The sequence below is a fragment of the Penaeus chinensis genome, chromosome 11 (genome assembly GCF_019202785.1).
Source record: "Penaeus chinensis breed Huanghai No. 1 chromosome 11, ASM1920278v2, whole genome shotgun sequence".
Classification (NCBI taxonomy): Eukaryota; Metazoa; Arthropoda; class Malacostraca; order Decapoda; family Penaeidae; genus Penaeus; species Penaeus chinensis.
In genome coordinates this window covers 24,445,737-24,452,614 of record NC_061829.1, presented here as the reverse complement: position 1 = coordinate 24,452,614, position 6,878 = coordinate 24,445,737, and positions in this window count along the sequence as shown.

Here is a 6,878-nt window from a genome sequence, read left to right as displayed (position 1 = left end):
CTCTCTTTCTCCCCTCACTTCTCTCTCTCCCTCTCTCTTTCTCCCCTCACCTCTCTCTCTCCCTCTCTTTTTCTCCCCTCACCTCTCCCTCTCCCTCTCTCTTTCTCCCCTCACCTCTCTCTCTCCCTCTCTCTTTCTCCCCTCACCTCTCCCTCTCCCTCTCTCTTTCTCCCCTCACCTCTCTCTCTCCCTCTCTCTTTCTCCCCTCACCTCTCCCTCTCCCTCTCTTTCCCTCTCTGTTTCTCACCTCCAATTCAGCTCTGACTCTCGGCACCGCCTCTGTCGACGTGGCACTAATGGCACTTGTCCTCGCCTCCCTTCAGGTTGCATCTCGCTCACACATAATCGCAGATTCAGTCTGTTTTTAAGAACTTTTCCCTTAGCATTCTGGTTGAAAGATCGTGGTGTTCTCCTTACTGGTGCTTTTGCATCCTGTGTTTTGTGTTTCCTTCATCGTTGTAATAATACCTTTTTTCCCGATATTTTTTTTCTCTCATTTTTTTTCTCTCGGCACTTTTGTTGTTTCATTCTCCATTCACAGTGCTCTTCTAAATATACACTTCGTTCTTTCCTTCTCCTGCTCATTGGTCCTTTATTACGTTTTATCTCTTTCATCGTTCATAAAGAATTCCTTGCCACTTCCCACTCTTTCAAGAACATTTATTTCAAACTCCTAATTACAACATTCGTGCTGTTAATTACTCACTTCAGAAGAATTTTCCTTTTTTTTCCCCCAGCCAGACAAACATTCTCGCATGCTTTGCCAACATTCACTATTTGTCATCACCCAACAGCAAGGGCTTCCTCACAGTCCTATGTTCTTACTCATGTACTCACTCTTTTCATACACAAACAACTTGTCTTTACTCATCAGTACAACGCCTCATTCAAGTCCAATAATCTCCTCATTCAGGTGAAACTAATCCTCTCATTCAAGTTCTATAATCCGCTCATATAAGTGTTATAATTCCATCCTTCAACAATGCATGCCTTCATTCTCTCACCCACGCTGCACCTGCAACTCTACCAAACAATTGTTGACATGTAAAGGCACGGATGTTGTCCTCGCAGGAAACACGTGCGGGTCCATGGCCGCCCTGGGCATGCAGAGACAAGCGCATAAGCACACACATTCCCACATACACGTACGCATGCAAACGTACACTCACACACACACACACACACACACACACACACACACACACTCCCACACACACACACACACTCCCACACACACACACACACACACACACACACACACACACACACACACACACACACACACACACTCCTACACACACACACACACACATAATCTTAAAAAACAGGTATCAGCTGTCATTGGCAATGCCCGTTTTCTTTGGGCAGAAATGCACTCGTGTGTACCCCAGTGCATGTACACAGGATAGAAAAAAGAACGCACGACACTTCTACATGCACGCACTTGCAAGGAGAAATAAGACATAGCGTGGTGGAGGCGATGACGCATTTTCGATTACTAAAAATAGTGCTGGAAAATATTCTGGTCGTTAATAAGTCTGCAATCGAAATAAGGTTGAGGGTCGCCTATCATAACCTGCGTCCAATGTATACGAGTGAAGGAGAGAGGGAGAAGAGAAGAGAAGAGAAGAGATGAGATGAAAAGAGAAGAGATGAGAAGAGAAGAGAGGAGAAGAGAGGAGAGGAGAAGAGAGGAGAAGAGAAGAGAAGAGAAGAGAAGAGAAGAGAAGATAAGAGAAGAGAAGAGAAGAGAAGAGAGAAAAGGAGAAGAGAAGAGAGAGAGAGAGAGCCCGGAGAGCTATGAACAGAAAAGAGAAAAAGAAAGATAGAGAAAAGACTAGAAAGAGAGAGAGAAAAAAAGAAAGAAACATAAACAGAAACAGAAATAAGAATAAGAAAACACACACACACACACACACACACACACACACACACACGCACACACACACACACACACACACACACACACAGAAAAAGGGGAAAAGCCCGGCGAAGAAGCATGAAGCGTGGAAAACGGCGGGCGGCAGAATTTCAAACGCTTCGGCTGCAGGCGCTCCAAAGGGGGATCATAACTGCAGTAAATAAATCAAATGAGTCCACCTGCTTCTGCGTGAAGATTTAACTCCACTTTAATCACTGCCCACTCCAGCGGCCTTGACAAATCACCCCCACGAGATCACATGCTCTTTCTTCCCCTCCCGTTCCTTCTTATCTATCAATCTTCTTTATGTTGCCGAATGAAGGAGGTGGAGGAGGAAGAGGAAGAGAAGGAGGAGGAGGAGGAGGAGGAGGAGGAGGAGGAGGAGGAGGAGGAGGAGGAGGAGGAGGAGGAGGAGGAGGAGGAGGAAGAAGACGAGGAGGAAGAGAAGTAGAAGAAGGAAAAGAAGAAGAAGCCGAAGGAAATTGAGAAGGAGAAGGAGAAGTACAAGAAGGAGAAGGAGAAGGAAAAAGAGAGGGAGAAGATGACGAGGAAGAGGAAAGAGATGATGAGAGGGAAAAGAAAGGGGAAAAAAGAAAGGGGAAAAAAAAAAAAAAAAAAAAGAGAAAAAAAAAAGGAAAAGGGGGAGGATAGGAGGATTAGAGAGGGAGGATGAAGAAGAAAGACGAGAGAAGAAAGGAGGAAAGGAGAAAGAAAGAAGAAGGAAAGATAGAAAGAGAAGAGAAGAGAAGAAAAGGAAAGGAGGAGAAGAGAGAGAAAGAAGAGAGGAAATATGAAGAAAAAAGAGAAAGAGAGAAGGAGAAGGAGAAAAGACAGAAAGGAAGGAGTAAGAAGGAGAAGAAGAAGAGGGAAAGAAGGAGAGAAGAAAGAGAGAAAAGAAGAAAAGAAGGAAAGAAGAGAAGGAAGAAGAGAAGGAGAGGAGAAAAGAAGAAAGAGAAGAAAAGAAAGACAGAAGGAGAAGGGGAAGGGGAAGGAAAAGGAGGCTGAGAATGAGAATGGAAAATGGAGAGAATGGAGATAAATGAGAATGAGAATGAGAGTGAGATGGAGAAGGAGGAGAAGAGGAAGAGGAAGAAAGGCGGAAAATGACAAAAAAAGACGGACGGAGGAGGGGACGGACGGTGCCCGGGGAGCGCGGAGGAGGCGGGAGGAGGAGAGGAGGGTGGAGGGGAGGAAGATAAGATGAAGGAGAAATAAAGAAGAAAAGAAGACGAAAGAGAATGAAGAAAAATCAAACAATGAGGAAATAGAAGAAGAAAGAAGAAGAGAAAGAGAAAGAAAAGAAAAGGGAAAGAAGAAAGAAGAAAAAATAAGAAAGATGAAATGAAAAGGCACCAGCAGAGCAGAGAGAGGCAGACACCAGACAGAGAGCAGCAGAGCGACCAGAGGAGGATAAGAGGAACAGGATCAGAGCAAGAGGAGGCAAAGTCGAGCAGAGGAGGATTATCCAGGGGAAAAAAAAAAAAAAAAAAAAGGCTGGAGGAGGGGAGAAGGGGAAAGCGAAAAACACACACAAAAAATGGGAGGGAGAAAAGGAAGAAACAAGAAAACGAAGAGAAGAAGAGAAGAAGAAGAAAGAGCAGCAGGGAAAGAGAAAAGAAGAAGAAGAAAGACGAGACACATTTAAAGAGCATCCCCTCCCGTCCTCCCCCTTCCTATTTGATTTCCCGAAAGAAGAAAGAGGAGAAAAAATGCCCCGAGTACCCCTGTTAACCCTCTCCTTTTACCCCCTCTTTGTTTAATTCACGTAGAATCGGAAAAAAAAAATAAAAAGCATAAATTTCAGCACGTTCCCTCCTGCTCCTCTCTCTTCTTTGGACCCCCCGGGGAAGAAGGGAAGGAGGAGGAGACGAAGATGGAAAAGGAGAAGGGGGAGGGGAGAGGAGGAAAGGAAGGAGCATGAGGAGAGGAGAGGAGAGAGGAGCGAGGAAAGAGGGAGGAGAGGAGGAGGAGGAGGGGGAGGAGCGAAGAGGAGGAGGAGAAGAAGAAAGAGGAAAAGGAGATAAGAAGGGGAGGAGGAGCAGGAGAAATGAGGAGGAGAAGGGCATGAGGAGGGGTGGAGGAGGAGGGGGAAGAGGGAGGAGGAGGAGGAAGGAGGAGGAGGAGGAGGCGGAAGAAAGAAGGAAGAGGGAACAGGAAGAAGAAGGGGGAGGGCAGATGAAGAAGGAGCAATGAGGAGGAGGTACCGAGGAGGGAGGGAGGATAGAGGCAAGAGGGAGGAGGAGCAGAGGGAGGAGGAGAGGAGCAGGATGAGCGGGGAGAAGGAGGAGGAGGAGGAGAAGAAGAGGGAAAAAAGGAGAAGGGGGGAGGAGGGACGGACGGCGAAGGAGCAATGAGGAGGACGGAGGAGGAGGAGGATAAGAAACGGAGGGAAAAAAAGAGAGACGGGGAGGAGGGAGATTGAGCATGAGGATGCGGGACAGGAGGAGGAGGGGAAAGTAGGCGAGGAGGAGGGGGAGAGGGGAGGAGGAGGGGGTGGGAAGGGAGAGGATAGGAGGAGGAGGAGGAGGAGGCTGAAGAGGAGGAGGAGGAAGAAGAAGAGTAGAAGAGAAGGAGGAAGGGAGGAGGGGAGGAGGATAGAGGAGGGATGGCATGAACGAGTAGGGAGAGAGACTGAGAGAGAGAGGAGGACGAGGAGGAAGAAGAAAATGAAGAAGAGGAATAGGAAGAAGAAGAAAAATAAGAAAATGAAGAAAGGGAATAGGAAGAAGAAGAAGAAGAAACAAAGAAACAGACATGAAGAAGGAAAAGAAATAGACGAAGATGACGAAGACGAAGAAACGAAAGCCAGAAGAAGAAGAAGGAGGAGAAAACGAAAAAGAAGAAAAAGATGAGAAGTAAAGAAGGAAAGCAGAAAGCAAAGCGGAAGGAAGAGGTAGAGCGCATATAAAACGAAAACGAAAAAAATATAGGGGGCCTCCCTCACATGTACCCCGCCCGCACTCTTGTTCCGAGCCTATAAACGGGCCCCATAAACCACTCCCGACGCTCATGCCTCTGTTTTTCTCAGTCAGTTATTATTATACTTGTCCCTTTGAGGTCACACCCGAGTTTAAGGTATTCAAGAGTATAGCGGATATATCGACAAGCCTTGGTTACTTGCTGGCATCATGTTTGTTTACGTTTTTTTTTTTGGCCTCTTCCTCTCAGGTAGGGTTAGCGCGCCTCAATATCACACCGGAGGGGGAGGCAGGGAGGAGAGAGAGGAGAGGAGAGAGATAGGAGGAGGAAAGAGGTAGGAGGAGAGGAGGAGGAGAGAGGAGGGAGGAGAAGGAGGAAAGGAGGGGAGGGAAAGGAGTAGGAGAAGAAGGAAGAAAGATAGGAAGAAAGACGGGAGGGAGGAGAAGGAGAGAAGGGAAGGGAGGTGAAGGAAGGAGAGGAGGTGGAGGAGGGAAGAAGGAGGAGGAGGAGGAGGAAGAAGAACGAGAGCGAGGGGAAAAGGAGGACGGAGGACAGAGAGGGAAGAGAGGAGGAGGACCATGAAAGGAGCGGAAGGAGGAAGGAGGAGGAGGAAGAGAAGAGAAGAGAGGAAGAAGAGGAGGAGAGGAGGGGAGAAGGAGGAGAGGAGGAGAGGGGAGAGAGAGGGAGAGAAGAGGATGAGAAGAGAGGAGGTGAGGAAAGAGAAGAAAAGACGAGAGGAGAGCTGAGAGACAATGAAAAGAGAGGAGGGGGGGGGAGAAGAAGGAGGGATGGAAAGGAAGAGGACGGGAGGCAGGAAGGATGGGGATGGGAGACCGGAGAGGGAGAGAGGGAGAGAGGAGGAGGAAGAAAAGAAGGATGGATGAGAGGGGGACGCGAGGAGGAGCGATGAGATTTGACGAGAGCTGAGGGGAGAGAGAGGGGAATGAAGAAGAGGGGGAGAGGGGAGAGACGAGAGGGGACGGACGAGGAGAGCAGAGAAGAAGAGGGAAGAGAGAGAGAGGGGGGGGGAGGAGAGAGAGAGGGGGGGGAGAAGGACGGAGAGAGGGGAGAAGACGAGGGAGAGTCGAGAGCCGGGGAGAGAGGGAGAGAGGAGAGGGGAGGAGGGGAGAGGAGAAGGAGAGTACGAGGGGAGCGGGAGTGAGGAGGGAGAGAGGGGAGAGAAGTAGAGGGAGAAGGGAGAGACTCGGAGGAGAGAGACGAGGAGGAGAGAGACGAGGAGGAGGAGGAGAGAGAGGAGGAGAGGACGAGAGAGCGAGAGAGAAGGACAGGGGGGGAGAGGACGAGGAGGAGGAGGAGGTGGGGACCAGAGAGAGAAGAGGAGGAAGAGATGAGAAGAGGAGACGAAGGAGGAGGAGAGAAGAGAGAGACGAAGAGAGTGAGAGGAAGGGAGAAGTGAGAGAGAGGGGAGGAAGGAGAGGAGAGGAGAGGGGGAGAGGAGAGAGAGAGGAGAGGGGTGATTGATGATCGAGTTTTTGGATGGATGGTGAACAAGGGGGCTGTGATTGATTGAAACCCTGTGAAATCGATTTTGAGGGGTGAAACGAGACGGCGTTGAAATTTTTTGAATGAGGCGTTTTGATGAAACGAGAGGAGCGGTGATTGAGGTGTTGAATGATTGATGAATGTGGATCCTTGCTTGTGTTGAATGATGATGAATGATTGATGAAAAAATGGTTGAAATGATGATGACTGAAAGAACGGTGATGAATGAGTTGACGAGGAGAGGACGAGGATGAGAGGGTGTGATGTGAAACGAGGAGGTGGAAAGACTGAGGAGGAGAGGGAAGACAAGACGAGGAGGAGAGGAGAGGGAGGGAACGAGGGGTAAGACACGGAGGAGGACGAGAGAGAGAGAGAAGAAGGATACGAGGAGGAAGGTGAAGAAGTAAGCGAGGGAGAGGGGGGAGAGAGACGAACGAAAATGAAGTGGGAGACGAGGGGAGAAGAGAAAGAAGAAGAAGAAGAAATAAGAGAACGAAAGAAGAGGAAGAGGAAGAGAAGAGAGACCAAAGGCAAA